Source organism: Gorilla gorilla, chromosome 2 (assembly GCF_029281585.2).
Source record: "Gorilla gorilla gorilla isolate KB3781 chromosome 2, NHGRI_mGorGor1-v2.1_pri, whole genome shotgun sequence".
Classification (NCBI taxonomy): domain Eukaryota; kingdom Metazoa; phylum Chordata; class Mammalia; order Primates; family Hominidae; genus Gorilla; species Gorilla gorilla.
In genome coordinates, this window is record NC_086017.1 from 83,085,349 (window position 1) to 83,101,078 (window position 15,730).

A 15,730-nucleotide genomic window follows, 5' to 3' on the forward strand; every position below is an offset into this window, starting at 1 on the left:
ATGATCTCCATTCTAACTGGTGTAAGATGCTATCTCATTGTGGTTTTGATTTGCATTTCTCTGATGGCCAGTGATGATGAGCACTTTTTCACATGTCTGTTGGCTGCATAAATGTCTTCTTTTGAGAAGTGTCTGTTCATATCCTTTGCCCACCTTTTGATAGGGTTGTTTTTTTCTTGTAAATTTGTTTAAGTTATTTGTAGATTCTGGATATTAGCCCTTTGTCAGATGGGTAGATTGCAGAAATTTTCTCCCATTCTGTAGGCTGCCTGTTCATTCTGATGGTAGTTTCTTTTGCCGTGCAGAAGCTCTTTAGTTTAATTAGATCCCATTTGTCTGTTTTGGCTTTTGTTGCCATTGCTTTTGGTGTTTTAGTCATGAAGTCCTTGCCCATGCCTATGTCCTGAATGGTATTGCCTAGGTTTTCTTCTAGGATTTTTATGGTTTTAGGTCTAATATTTAAGTTTCTAATCCATCTTGAATTAATTTTTTTTTTTTTTTTAGATAGGGTCTCGCTCTGTTGCCCAGGCTGGAGTGCAGTGGTATGATCTTGGCTCACTGCAACCTCTGCCTCCTGGGTCCCAGTGATTCTCCTGCCTCAGCCTCCCAGGTAGCTGGGACTATAGGTGCGTGCCACCATGCCTGGCTAATTTTGTATTTTTAGTAGAGGTGGGGTTTCACCATGTTGGCCAGGCTGGTCTCGAACTTCTGACCTCAGGTGATCCACCCGTCTCGGCCTTCCAAAGTGCTGGGATTACAGGCGTGAGCCATCATGCCCGGCTAGAAAATTTTAAAAAAAAATTTTAACTTTTATTTTAGATACAGAGGGTACGTGTGCTGATTCGTTACACGGGTATATTGTACTCAGGTCACAAGCATAGTACCAAAGAGGTAGTTTTTCAACCCACCACTCTTTTTCTTCCTCCCCTCCAAGTAGTCCACAGTGTGGACTATTCCCATACAACTAGATTACTTATACTAACTTAGAATTAAGATGGTTGACAAAGAACTGTAGCTAACTTTCTTGGGATTTTAATTATTTTTTAACTTTTAAGTTCAGGGGTACAAGTGCAGGTTTGTGACATAGGTAAACTTGTATCATGGTGGCTTGTTGTACAGATTATTTCCTCATTCAGGTATTAAGCCTAGTACCCATTGGTTATTTTTCTTGATTCTCTCCCTCCTCCCACTCCCCACCCTGTGAAAGGCACCAGTGTGTGTTGTTTCCTTCTGTGTGTCCATGCGTTGTCATTGTTTAGCTCCCACCTGTTTCTTTTTCTTTTTTCTTTTTTTTTTTTTTGAGACAGAGTCTCACTCTGTCACCCAGGCTGCAGTGCAGTGGTGTCATCTGGGCTCACTGCAAGCTCTGCCTCCCAGGTTCATGCCATTCTCCTGCCTCAGCCTCCTGAGTAGCTGGGACTATAGGCGCCTGCCACCACGCCTGGCAAGTTTTTTGTATTTTTAGTAGAGACAGGGTTTCTCCATGTTAGCCAGGATGGTCTTGATCTCCTGACCTCGTGATCTGCCTGCCTTGGCCTCCAAAAGTGCTGGGATTACAGGCATGAACCACCGCGCCTGGCCCCCCACCTGTTTCTTTAACCTCTAGGTTGTGATGGCGTCCTGCTGTTGCTCATCTCTGGACTGCCTCACTGGCCCCTGGTGGCCTCTTAACTCTTTCTCCATTGGGTGGCCAATTCCCTGCTTTAAGTTTCCTGTTTCGAATATAGAGAAGTTTCTGATTTTCAGGTAGGATCATGAAGGACACACCCCAGTGAGAACCATACATGAGGCCGCTGTTCAGTTTATTCTTCACTTCTAGGAATGTCTATTCCTCTTCTTCTCATCCTCCTCCTTGGATTCCAGCAAGGACCAGACCTAAATTATTCCAGACTTATGTCTCTGCTCCTCTGTGTGCTATTGATAACAAATATTGTTCATGTTTATAAGGTTAATTGATCGGATGGATTTAGGGGGCTTAGTAAATAAACCGGATACTAGAGCTGCAGACTTGGGAGTAGGTAGAAAGCCTGGAAGCCCCCTGGGAATAGGGATGCTCCTGCTACCCCCCACATGGCTGACTCTAACCTCATCTTCCAGCATGGTGACCCCCAAAACTCAGAGTCCCAGCAGAGAGAATCCTAGAGGCTGAGCTTGAGTCACATGGCTCCCTCTGTCTGTACCAGTGGACATGGATATGAGAAGAAGGAGCTTTGTGATTCAGATTCCATAATGGGCATGAGTCTCTGTAATAACCAGCCCACTAAGACTGCACACGAAGAGGCGATTCCCTGGAGGGAATCAGGCCACTGTTGGGAACGGGACATGGAAGCTGAGCAGCCACCAGGGGACAAGTACTCACCACATGCTCCATGAAAGATGGCTCCTTGTTAATTATTATTCTGGTCTCTCCGGGGAGGGTCTGAGAGTAACTGCTGTTTATTGACACTTGGCTAAGAGCATCATCTCATTTAAGTTGGTATAAACCAACTGAACTGACTCATCTGTGGCCCAAGGAGGTGCAACACAGAAGTTCACACAGCTGGAAAAGTAGCACAGCTGGGTTTTATTTTTATTTTTTATTTTTACTTTTGAGAAGGAGTCTCACTCTGTCGCCCAGGCTGGAGTGCAGTGGTGGAATCTCGGCTCACTGCAACCTCCAGCTCCTGGGCTCAAGACAGCTGAGTTTTAATTCGGGTGGGTCAGACCCCAAGGCCTGGGATAGCAACCACTGTGCCATTATGAAGCTGAGGGCTAACCCGATGAAGCTGCCAAAAGGAACCTGCCTTGCTTGCTTTTAATTGCCCACCTCTAGTTGATCTTGAAACCTGTATAGTTAAACATCACGTCGCTAAGCAATCCACTAGCTCCTTAGAGAGAACATCTCTGACAGATTGGTCACCATGGTAACAGTTGCTTAAAGTTGTTTTTTAGGAACTAGGGGACAGCTCTTACCCAGTTCAAACTGGTTGAAACCACAGTCCTTCAACTAGGCCCTGCACAGTTGGCTGCGAGGTGATTTTTTGGCATCAGAAAGCTGAAAACTCCTCCCTAAGATCATGCTAATGCCGCTGTTTTCTGAACATGTGTTCTATGAAGATCCATGAATCTTGACTACCCTTGTGCAGATCACCCAGTATCTCACTCTTTCTTATGCCCGATCATCTTTCCCCACACCTTGGCCTGCCTTGAGCCTCTATCTCATAAATATCCCTAAAACTCCATCTTCAGGGAGGCAGATTTGACACCTGTTTTCCCACCTCCTTTCTTGGCTGCCTCATGAATCAACTCTTTCTTTTTTGTAAAACCTGTTGTCAGCCGGGCATGGTGGCTCATGCCTGTAATATCAGCACTTTGGTAGGTCGAGGTGAGCGGATCACGAGGTCAAGAGATTGAGACCATTCTGGCCAACACGGTGAAACCCCGTCTCTACTAAAAATACAAAAATTAGCTGGGCATGGTGGTGCGTGCCTGCAGTACCAGCTACTTGGGAGGCTGAGGCAGGAGAATCACTTGAACCCGGGAGGCAGAGGTTGCAGTGAGCCAAGATAGCGCCACCACACTCCAGCCTGGCGACAGAGCAAGACTCCATCTCAATCTCAAACAACAACAACAACAACAACAACAACAAACCCAACCTGTTGTCATAGTGATTGGCTTGCTACATGCAGCAGAAGGAACCTGGTTCAATATCAACAAAACCTGCTTCCAGAGGAGCTGGTTATGGTCACTGCTCACCCTCCCCAGATATCCCATTTCACAAGGTTCTGGGAGAGTCACTTGCTCAAGGGTGCACATGGCTGGAAAGTGTTGGGAGCTGTATCCTAGTCTTTGTAGATCCAATGACTCTCCATCATTCTGTCATTCGCCAGGGTGTTTTCCTGAGAACTCCAGTCATGTGAGACATTCTGCAAAGAAGAGGCAAACAAAAATACCTGTGGTTGCATCTACCTGGAGAAAGCTACAGGAGATTATCTCCCTCCAGGGACTCACAGCATATAGTGTATTAGAGGATCTGAAAAGCCTTAAGATAATAAACCCTGTTGAGCTTTGTTTAACTCAGAATTTACTAACCTAATTGGACCTTGGAAAACACAATACTCATTAACATCTTTTCTAATGAGCATCATTTAGGAAAATTTTACTGTACCAACATTTTCCTACTAGGTAAACTGATGAAGATGTTCATAACCAGAGATGATCTGTCCATGGGCTGTGGCTGCTTTGAGGCATGGGGGAAAATAACCTGGTAATTTGGGGGTGCTGTGCCACAATGGTGAGGGGTGGTCTAGGTCATGCCCTTTTGGTGCTAGTTCAGAATTTCCAGCTCCTCTTTAGACCTGCCTGCATTGCAAGATATAGCTTATGTTTTCCGAGTGACTTGCTCTTTCCTTTCTTCCTCAAATACACAGGCACGCTAACTTGGTGTGCCATCTTCTAAAAATGTTAAAATGCATTAAAATAGATTTTGGGACTGTTATAACACCAGTCAAGGTAACTAGGGGTCTCTTAAGTATTTCAAAACTACCTTTGGGGGTCAGTACTGCTTTCAGTGATTAGTGAACAGATTATCGTATTCTGGAGTTAGAGGCAAACTAGTGATGTCATCTAGTCTTTTCCCCACAGAAAGGCGTAGAAAAGCATATTCTCTAATTTGATTGAAGCATTCCCAATTAAAAAAGCAATCACACCTCAAATCTTTTATACCTGACCTCGTTTTAGATATAACATGGCAATCTTTCTAAATGGGATTTTCTAGCTTGCACATGTGTGGATATGTGTGCTAATGGTGGCAGTGGTTGTCATTTAGTGATATCCTCATTACAGCGTTAAAGAATAAGGTCTCTGCGGAATTACAGTGACTGTATTTGAACTGTTAGCCATCTTCCCATGATACATTGCAGCTTGCATCTTTTGGCTATAAAGCTGCAATGCTATACATCTAGAAAGAGACAGGGAAATTACAAATTAGGCATATTGTACTATTATCTGCAGATTTCATGGTAAATTCTGTACATAAAAATTTCCCTGCAACGGTTCTATGTATAAGAATTTGTACATACTCCATATAGATCTTTCAAAATGAAGACTGATGAAAAATGGTTTGGCCAAGCAATAAATACATAATGAAACATCACCTTTGATCTTTCCTGCTTTCTATGAGGTCAAAGTTGGGATAGGTTATAAATCATGATTTATGCCCTTAAGTCTCTGATATTTTTTAAAGCAGCTTTTCCACCCCCTCCATTGGTTTGATTTTGAGTTGTTTAATTATTCATCAACCTGCAATACTTTCATTTCTTCAATATTGGGCATATTTGTTTAATTTCGGATGCAATTTGATTTTCAAGATTTGGCTTTGTTTTTCAACCTCAATGCATTATCTTTGTTTTCAATCTATTGCATTATAGTCACATTAATGTGGAGACTTAGTTGTAGCAAATAGAAACCTAAAATATTTCATATACACATACATATATATATATACATTATGTATGTGTGTGTGTATTTATGTCATCAACTGCTATCCAAACAATAGTTTTTTAATAGAATTTTCACCTTTTTTCCCCCTGATACCTCCTTTTCTATTTTTCTTCAAAACCCAACTGCTAAATGCTCCCAGGAGCTGTGGCGACTTGGAAACATGAGATGTTTCACACGCAATTGTAATGATTTTAACAATGCTGCTTGACTTGATGGTGTCGGCATTGATGAGAAAGAACTTTCAACAATGGCATTTCTTCATAAGATAATTGGTTAATAGAAAAAACCTGATCTGGCTTTGCACTTCCTGAGTGGCAACCTGGTCTTCTCAAGCAAGAGAGACAGCAGCAAATTCCTTATTATCTTAGTGGTTGGTCTTAAATTTTAGGGTTGATGGATGGATGAGACTCTGTAACACACATAGTCCTGAAACTCCGTGCTATTTGATGTTAAAATACATCAATCAACTTTTAAGCATAATTTGATGCTATAATTGGATACTGGCAAAAGCTTATTTCATACATTACTTCTGTTAATTTGTTTTTATGCCCCAGTTAAAGTTCCATGCCACTTAGTACTTCATGGGAAAGAAAGAGTTGGCATCATACTTAAAAAACCCCTGGGGTGCCTCACACACTGGGTAAAATAGCTCCTGCCTCCCCTGCATTGTCTTCATACCTTGAGAGTTAGTTCTCTTAACTATGAAATTGTTGAAACAGCACAGAATATTTTAGCTAAACCAGCGTCACTTCATTAAGCATCCTTAGCAAGGGCTGAATGTGGCCATGTGGCCACTCTAGTGAATATAGTCCCAGCACTAAAAAACATTTATTGCCACCATTAAAAAAAAAGAACTTTTAAAATGAGTTTGAAAGAAAGCCATTACCTCCTTAACTACCAAATAAACTCAGTGGTCTATGTAGATTATGATGAAATATCTTTGGTGCTTCAATTGTATTCTCTTTGTTCCATAAGTTGTAACTCTACTATTCTTGCCTTTCTCTGTCCCTCCCCATTCCCTTCAGCCTGACTTCTCTTGCTAACGACCTATGCTTTGTTTGCTGTATCTCTTGCTTTCATCTTGGAATAAACTTGTTTATTCCCTATTTTCTTTGTGTGTGTGTGTGTGTGTGTGAGTGTGTGTGTGTTTAAGGTATAGAAACTTTAAATAAAACTTAGTTGCTTTTGCAGGGTGGTAACTGGCTATTATAGCGTATATTTGAGATTTCTGTTAGCATTTTTTTTTGTTGCAAATACTGTAATTTATTGATACATATAGATTGAAACATACTTAGGAGGCTTAAGATAATCAGGAATAGAGAAGTGTCCAGTTTCCCCACCATCAAACTGGGCAATATCTACAAATTCAGTTTCTGGAAATCCAAGAATCATAAAGGACATTTTTCAGCAGTTTTTCACCCCAAGAGGACAGTTCACAGAGGCTTTTCCTCCACCTATTTTCTCCTGCTTGCTGTGTAGCACGTTTTGAATGTGGACGTGCTCTGTCTTTCAACACAACAGTAGGGGTGGGATTTGGCAAAGTCTTTTTAGGAGCAATATAATCACCAGGGCCTCCACTGTCATGCCAGACAGCCATTGTCTTGGCCTTAGTCCTAATACTTCCCCAGTAATTTCAAAAGTGCTTTCGGCAAGAATTAGTTAAATCTCCCTTTTTAGCCAGGCCATAGTTTTAAAACTCATTGCAAATCATAGGTACCATTGCTATAACTGGAGATTTCCTGAAATAACTGGAGGTCTCCTGAAATTAAATGTAGGCATTCCAGTGAAAAGGGACTCAGCAAAGCCAGCATCAAGGTGTGTGATGTTCATGGCAATTTACAGCAACAATCTCTCTACTGGGGCACAGGCCCAAACTATTTGCTTTCATTTAAATCCCCAACCACTACTGCTGAGGCTGGCAAGCAGGACAAGGGGCCAGAAGCCTTCCCAGCTGCAGAATGGCGGCCAGGGATGGGGGAACAAGTCAGGATCTCTGGTTCTGATTTTCCTTCCCCTCTGTTCTAGATGTCTCCCTTTGTGTTTTATTTATTTATTTATTTTTGAGATGGAGTCTCACTCTGTTGCTCAGGCTGGAGTGCAGTGGCACAATCTCAGCTCACTGCAACCTCCGCCTCCTGGGTTCAAGTGATTCTCCTGCCTCAGCCTCCTGAGTAGCTGGGATTAAGAGCGTGTGCCACCACGCCCGGCTAATTTTTGTATTTTTAGTAGAGGCAGGGTTTCACCATGTTGGTCAGGCTGGTCTCGAACTCCTGGCCTCAAGTGATCCACCCACCTCGGCCTCCCAAAGTGCTGGGATTACAGGCATGAGCCACCCAGCCGGGTCTCCATATGTATTAATACTCTGCAAGCTTCACTTTTCTCATCCTGGAAGTCAAGATAAGTCCAAGGTTGTGAAACAAAACCAACGGATGGATATGAAAACACCAGTTAACATAAACTTGATTGATGGCAGGGCTGGCTTCCTGGGCAGGTGTTCTAATGCAGTCACGCAGGACAGGAGTTCAGAGGGGCCCTGTATTGGTTTAATACTCTGCTGTCACCGTCTTGATATTCTGAATAATTTTAGAATAGCGGACTCTGCATTTTCATCTTACATTGGATCTCCCAAATTATGTAGCCAGTCTTAATTGCAGGCCCATGGTTGTTTTGCACAGATGTTTTTGTTACTGGGCCCCTGCTCCAGGCAGGTGTAATTTGAGGTCCTGGGTCGTTCTTTGGCCTCACTAATTCTAGTCCAGGATAGAGGTTCTTGCTGCTGATGCTCTCACCTGCAAGACAGAGGTGGATGGACTGAGAAGCCAGTGACCTTAAAGCCTCATGGCTTCTCCTTTGCAGGTTATCTCTCAAGGCTTTGGGTGGACCTCTAGAAATTTAAAAATTATTTTTATGCAAAATTGTCTAAGCTTTGACTCTACCTGTGCTGTTAGGAAGTACTTTCTAGAAGTTAATGGGATGTTTTCAGTGCATGATAATTGGAAGATGGCAATGCTGGCCCTTAGTGGGTAGAGGTAAGAGAGGCTAGACTGCCACAATGCACCCTATAGTCCCACATGTCAGAATTTTCCTGTGTCCCCACATGATGTCCCACATGACATTCAAATGACCCAATCAGATCTTCTTGTAGGTAAACACTGGTTTCATTTACAGAAGTGAGGAACTTGATGCCATTTTCCACATAAGTACAATATACTTTTTGCATGCTTTTAATATACACGGCATCATTCAGGAATGCAAGTACAGTCAAATTAGAAGGAATATTATAGTTTGTTTCATCTGGAACCAATTCAAGAACTATTTACTATCTTTGAAATTTTGTCTTGGATGGCAACACTGCTAGTGACACTGGACAATGGATACAGCGTGCCTGTATGAATCCACACTGACTGTGGCATCCAGGGTGGTTTGATGCACAGTTATACACAAGTGTACTTATTTAGCCCTTATTTCAACGTGTCAACTGCAAACCCACTCATTATAAGAAGTTGCCAGCCCCTGACGTCTTGTTATATGGTCTAGCCTAGGGCAGGAATCAGCAAACTAGGGCCTGTAGCCCAAATCCATCCTGTGACCTGCTTTTGTACAACCCATGAGCTAAGGATGGTCTTTACATTTTTAAAGGGTTGTAAAAAAAAAAAAGACTATACAATAAAGATCCTATGTGGCCCACATAGCCTAAAATATTTACCTTCTCGTCCTTTACAGAAAAAGTTTGCTGACTGCTGGCCTACAATAATAATCTCACAAATTTATATGTTGAAATACATGGCTCATTATGGATTATTTTCTTTTTTATTTCTCCTTTATATTACAGCAAGGACAACTGAGTCAAGACATTTGTCTGCCAATTGGATATTTACTACTTTCTTTCTTTCTTTTTTTTTTTTTTTGAGATGGAGTCTTACTTTGTTGCCCAGGCTGGAGTGTAGTGGCTCAATCTCAGCTCACTGCAGGCTCTGCCTCCCGGGTTCAAACGATTCTCCTGCCTCAGCCTCCTGAGTAGCTGGGATTATAGGTGCATACCACCATGCTGGGCTAATTTTTGTATTTTTAGTAGAGACTGGGTTTCGTCATGTTGGCCAGGCTGGTCTCAAACTCCTGGCCTCAGTCCATCTGCCCGCCTTGACCTCCCAAAGTGCTGGGATTAAAGGCGTGAGCCTTTAAATGCCCAGCTGAGTAAAAAGGTCTTAAGGAACATTTTAGCGTAGTTACCATTAGGCGTCATGATGCTGGGGATGGAAAAAAAACACAGATGGCCACTATACTTCCCTTCTGTCAGCCCGTTTTCTCACTTCTTTGGCTCAATGAACACAGCTTCTAAATTTTCCATGAAACTTTCCCCAATAACTACAATCAATAGTAATCTATCCCTCACTGAACTCCTTAACATTTACTGTATGAAATTGATCAAATTTGTTATGGTGATAACACATCCAGGCATGAAAGCATCCTGGAGGTTAAATACATCCTTATAAAGCTAAAATAAAGGAAGAAACATTACTTTTAATGTTGGAGGACTATCCTGTTGGATTAGGGCTTGAGCAGGCTTCTGTGGCCTGGCCCACCAAGATAACTTGCTTTATCAAAGAGAATTGGTTCTACATTTCAAACTGATAATTTATAAAAACAGTCATCTGGAACAAAAACTGCTTGGTTGAGCAAGTTTTTCTTTCTTTGGAATGAATAAGAAATTCATTTATCATTTGATAGTAATAGACACCAATGTGGTAACAGTGGTCTATCTGCAGTTGATGAGGTCGTTCTAGTTATCTAATGCTGTATGACAAACAACTCTCCAAAACTTAGTTGATTCTTGAGTATGCAGTCTGGATGCAGTCTAGGAGTTGGCAGGGCAGCTTATCTCTGTTTACCTTGGGGTCATTTGGGATGAATAGAAGGCTGGGATCATCTGAAGGCTCACTCATATGTCTGGTGCCTGAGCTGGGGAGACTAAAACAGCTGAAGGTTGGAATGGCTAGGGCTTTTGGACATCTTTCCCTATCTAATCTCTCCATGTGATCTCTCCAGCATGGAGACTGCCTACATGTCAGCTCAATGCTCCCCAAGGCATATGTTTTCAGAGAGTGAGTGAGAAAGAGAGAGAGAGAGAGAGAGAAGCTTGAAGAAGAGGAGGAGGAGGAAGAGGAAAAAAGAGAGAGAGCAGGCAAGTGTCAAGCTGAAGCCACATCACCTTTCATGACCTAACCTTGGAAGTTACATAGCATCATCTCCACTGAATTTTAATTGGTCAGTGAAGTTACAAAGACCCACATAGTTTCAAGGGAAGAGAACATGGATTCTCAGTGTAGAGAAGTGTTAATATCCCATTGTAAGAAGAACTTGAGGATTGGGGTAGGGGTGTGTGTATGTAGCCATCTTTGAGAAAATACAAACTGCCACAAACACTAAAGATGACATTTATAGACTTTAAAAAATATATAACTTTCTGATTTTCGAAGAGAACATATTCCTTTAAACACCAGAAAAATTGGCTGGGCGTGGTGGCTCATGCCTGTAATGCCAGCAATTTGGGAGGGTGGATGGATCATGAGGTCAGGAGATCGAGATCATCCCGGCCAATATGGTGAAACCCTGTCTCTACTAAAAATAGAAAAATTAGCTAGGCATGGTGGTGCGTGCCTGTAATCCCAGTTACTCGGGAGGCTGAAGCAAGAGAATAGCTTGAACCAGGGAGTCGGAGGTTGCAGTGAGCCTGGATCATGCCACTGCACTCCAGCCTGGCGACAGAGTGAGACTCCATCAAAAACACCACCACCACCACCACCACCACCACCACCACCACCACCACCACTACCAGAAAAATTACAAGAGACTTTGGCTAAAACAACAACAACAATGCTTGTTATAGGATCTTAGAACAAAGCTGTGGCCAGTATACAGTGTGGTTTTTTGCCCTAATCTAGCCACTCTGATCACTGACTATGACTGCAGTAAGCCTGTTCAACATAGAACAAGGCATTGGTAGCGTGACTGGCCAAATGACAAGCGAACTGATTTCTTCTCAATTCTTCTTGATATTTCAGACCAGTGCCAGTGAAAGGCTCAGGATTTTCTAGGTAAAAGAAATAGAGAAACCTCTCTGAAACAATTGTCTGTCCTTTCTGTTCAGCGGGATTATGTAATTGTCAAGACCAGTGTTGGGCTCCGGCGACAACATCCTAGCCCCAGGGCATAGCGGCAGATGGAGTACAGTGTCTAATCAGCGTACATTCCCCCATTGCAGCCTGGCCACATAAGGAGAGCAATAATAACGCTCCAAGAATGAAAACATCCATCAAAGGCTGACAAACCTCTGACATAGATTTTCCTTAATGTTTCTAAAGGAGCTAGTTAAATGTGATGGAGTTGCTAATAAAAATTATTTGGTGGTCCTAGTGAAGCAGCCCTGTATGCCCTGTTCACCTTCCTTGTTAGGCAAGCAGGGAAGCCACATTAGAATTTTTGGTGGCTAATATTGATTGCAGTTTGAAACACAAAAGGCAACCAGACCAATGCAACTAAATTCAGTTGTCTTTAGGAATTGGAGACGACACAGCAGAGAAGTGTTATAATGGTGGTCTTCGCTGGCTTTGTCGTTTTAGTCAATGAGCAGATGCCCTCAAGCGAGCAGGAGATGACAGAGTCATGGATCCACTTTTCCCTCAGTGAGTCTAATATTTTGCTTTTTTCTTTTCGTGAAACATCATCCCTTAAGGCAAGTGAGCTAGTTCTTCTGGGGCTCAGTAGAAGAGAGAATGATGTGTTATGTGCTGAAGGAAAAACTAGTTGCAGAGGAGTTAATGAGTGAGACAGTTTAGTAGCAATGTGGTACCTCAGTTGTTCTTAAGTTGTGTTCCCTCCTGCCACATCTGCACTGACCATAAAACATCTGGGGTGATAAGGCATGGGTCCACACTGATTACTTGTTATTTACAAGTGTCCATTGCGTAGAACCCTTGGTTCTGGTGGCTCTGCCCATCTGAGGAGATGGGGCTCTTTGGCCAAGCTAGGACAGCTGAGGCCTGGGCGCCTTGTCTTCCTTCCCTTGCTCTACACAGCCATCTCTCCTGAGATCTGGCCACCTGCCAGGGATTAGGCAGCAAGCAGGTTCTGTGTTGCAGCCATTCCAAGGACACAGAGACCCCTGTCTCCTTTCTGGTCTGAGGGAATTACTCCTCCCTTCTCTGCTCTTTTCCCAAAGCTGTCTTTCTCTCCTCTCTTCTTCCTCAGCTCTTCTTGCATTATGTCTTTCATGGCCTTGGACTTTTACAAAACACAGGGCAGGGGGTGATATCAGCCTGCTTCTGCATTTTTCTCTTATTTCTCTGAGTCTGGCACAGCATGCTGATTTTACAGATGAGGAAACTGAGGCCTGTGGAGATGAAGGGATTTGGGCAAAATTACACTGCTGGAGGCTGGGTTAGGCCTAGGTTCTTCCACCTGAAGCCCAACCTGTTTGTGTACCTCTCCATCAGTGGGAGCCAACTCTTCACCATACAGGGGATGCACTTCTGAATGCCCTCTGCACAGAGCTGTGGAATTAATGTTAGAACATCTGGAAGTCTGGCTTTCATGCTGCTATTGTTGTGTGACCTTGGCCAAATCACTTGACCTCCCTTGATCTAAAATTATTAAAATCTAAAACACTGGCTTGACCAACGGCACTAAGATGATTAGGATTAGATGAAAATACTGGAAGCCTTTAGTGAGTTATAGGCACCACACAGATAACATAATGAACTCTTCTAATTGCTCTGATCTGCCTTTACTTGCTTCAGTCCCTGGGTGATCACGTTCTTCACCTCTCCCAGTCCTTAAAAATCTCCACAAACAGAGCCATGACATCACTGCATGGACATTGAAGTCATTTATTTGCTTATTAGTTTCTTGTGGCCTGGGACTATCTCTTTCCTCAGTGGAATTTTACTTCTCCTACATGAAAAGTTTGGGTTGTCATCATGTTGACAGGATTCAGTGAATCATTAATCTGTGTCATTAATAGTTTGTTACCAAACTCATTGCTTTGCTCATAAATGGCCCTGGTCCTCTCAATTAACTATTGTTTCACCCTCGTCTGTTGTGAAAGGATTTGACTGTGCTCTGTGGCAGTTCTATCCTGGAGGAAGAAGTTCTCCTTATTGAAAATAAAAGGCTCCTCTCAGATCTGCTTTGCAAACATAGCCCGGTCTCTTGCTCAAGATCGGTAGGTCTTAGATGCCAAGTACAGCAGAATGCTTCTTTTATAGCTGTCTGTTGCCATCTGCATAATGGGAAGTGTTATTTATGTAACTGACTGCTTTCCTTACCAAATTGAGTTGCCAGAGGTCAGGGGCCCCTCTCTTCTTTATACTATTACCAATGCCACTTTGCAAGGTATCCTATTGTAATTACCTAAGAAAGCTTGTTAGAATCGAATTTTGCTACTGATTTTCCTTCACCAGAAAAAATGGCTGGTAGATCTGTGATGAGCTGTTGGTGTTCACATACCAAGTTTATTTTGCAGAAAATTGGTTGCTTAACTAAAAAGGGTGAGTACAACAGACTCATCTTATGCCATGTACAATTGTACCAAATAGTATGTTGAAGTGGGTGAAATCATGGTATTGACAGGTGCAAATGTCTTACTATTGCAGCTGCCAAAATGCCTCTAGGATTATTTTGGAAATTGCCTTGAAAATAAGCAGGCTCAGAATTTAGGAGGGTCGTGAAAGCAGAATGTATGTGTGTTGGATATGGTGGGAATGTTTAAAAAATACAGGCTTCTAAGCTGTACCCCTCAAAGAGTATTCAGTGGGTTGAGATGAGGCCCAGGAATCTGCATATTTCACAAACAGTCCCAGGTGTGCAGATGAAGGGGGTCCTCAGAAAGCAGTGTGCAAAACCCTGATATTTCCTCCTAATTCATTAACAAAAGAAAACTGAACATTAGAGTTGTTGGTAGCATCGAGATTTCCAAAGAAGTATTAAAAGGTTACATGACTCAAAATTTCAAGAAAGGGTAAAAACCTTAGGATTTTCAACCTGGGTAGAATGCACATGTATTCCAGTTAAAGTCCAATATGGAAGACAATGTTGAAGTTATCTATTGCTACATAGGAAACTACCTAGTTTGTAGCTTAAGATAACCATTTTGTTCTGCTTTTGCTTTAGTGGGTCAGGAATTTGGGAAGAGCTTGGTGGGGCAGTTTGAGTCTGACCTGCAGGCCATCAGCTGGGCCTATGGGGCTGGATGATCCACTTCCAAGATAGCCTTTACAGTCACATACCTGGTACTGCAGTGTTTCTTGACATTATCTATCTGTCTGTCTGTCTGTCTGTCTGTCTGTCTATCTTTCTATCCATCCATCCATCCATCCATCCATCCATTATTTATCTAATTTTTTCTAAAGCCTCTCCATGTGGCTCAGCTTCTCAGAGCAAGATGGTTTCAGGGCAGTGGTGCTTTTTGCATGGTGACTGACTTTCAAGAAGCAGGAACTGGAAGCTGCCAGGCCAGTTAAGGGTGACATGTGTAACTGGCACAGTGTTACTTCTGCTGTATTACACTGTTCAAAGGAGTCATGGTGCCTGCCCAGATTCAAAGGGGCATAGAAATAAACTCCACTACTTGATGAGGTATTGTAAGGTCTCATTTCAAAAAGAGTATGTGGGATGGGGGATGTTTCCAAAGCCATCTTTGGAAAATACAATCTGTCACATGTCACTCACTCAAGATTAGGCAAAGAAACAGTCTCCTAAGGTACACATACCTAGATATGAGGGTCATATTATATGTATCATTTAGGAACAAGTGCATTTATTGGTAATGGAAATGTGGGTGGTAGAATATTGTAGAATTCCATCTTTACAGAATGTTTACTCTGTTTCTTTGCATATTTTCTTGGCATTTTTGAGAAAAGCAAACTCATATCACATGCACATTTTTACATTTATTTCATTTGTCCTACACACTTTCTTCATGAGCGAGACTTCAATAATCAGTGCCTCCAACGTATTGCATAGCCTTGGAATGTTTGAATGTACCCATGAGTCAATTTTAGATTTATATATCCTCTGACTTTTCTTGAGTTTTAAAAAATTCATACACTCCTGTCTTAACTCGTCAGTGGTATTTCCTCTTTTCCAATAATACCTAAAAATCCAGTTTCTTTGCTCTATCAGATGTGGGTCTTCCATTTTGATTTCTGCCTTTTCACTGTTTTGCAATTGGTGCTATCATATCAGTGACACT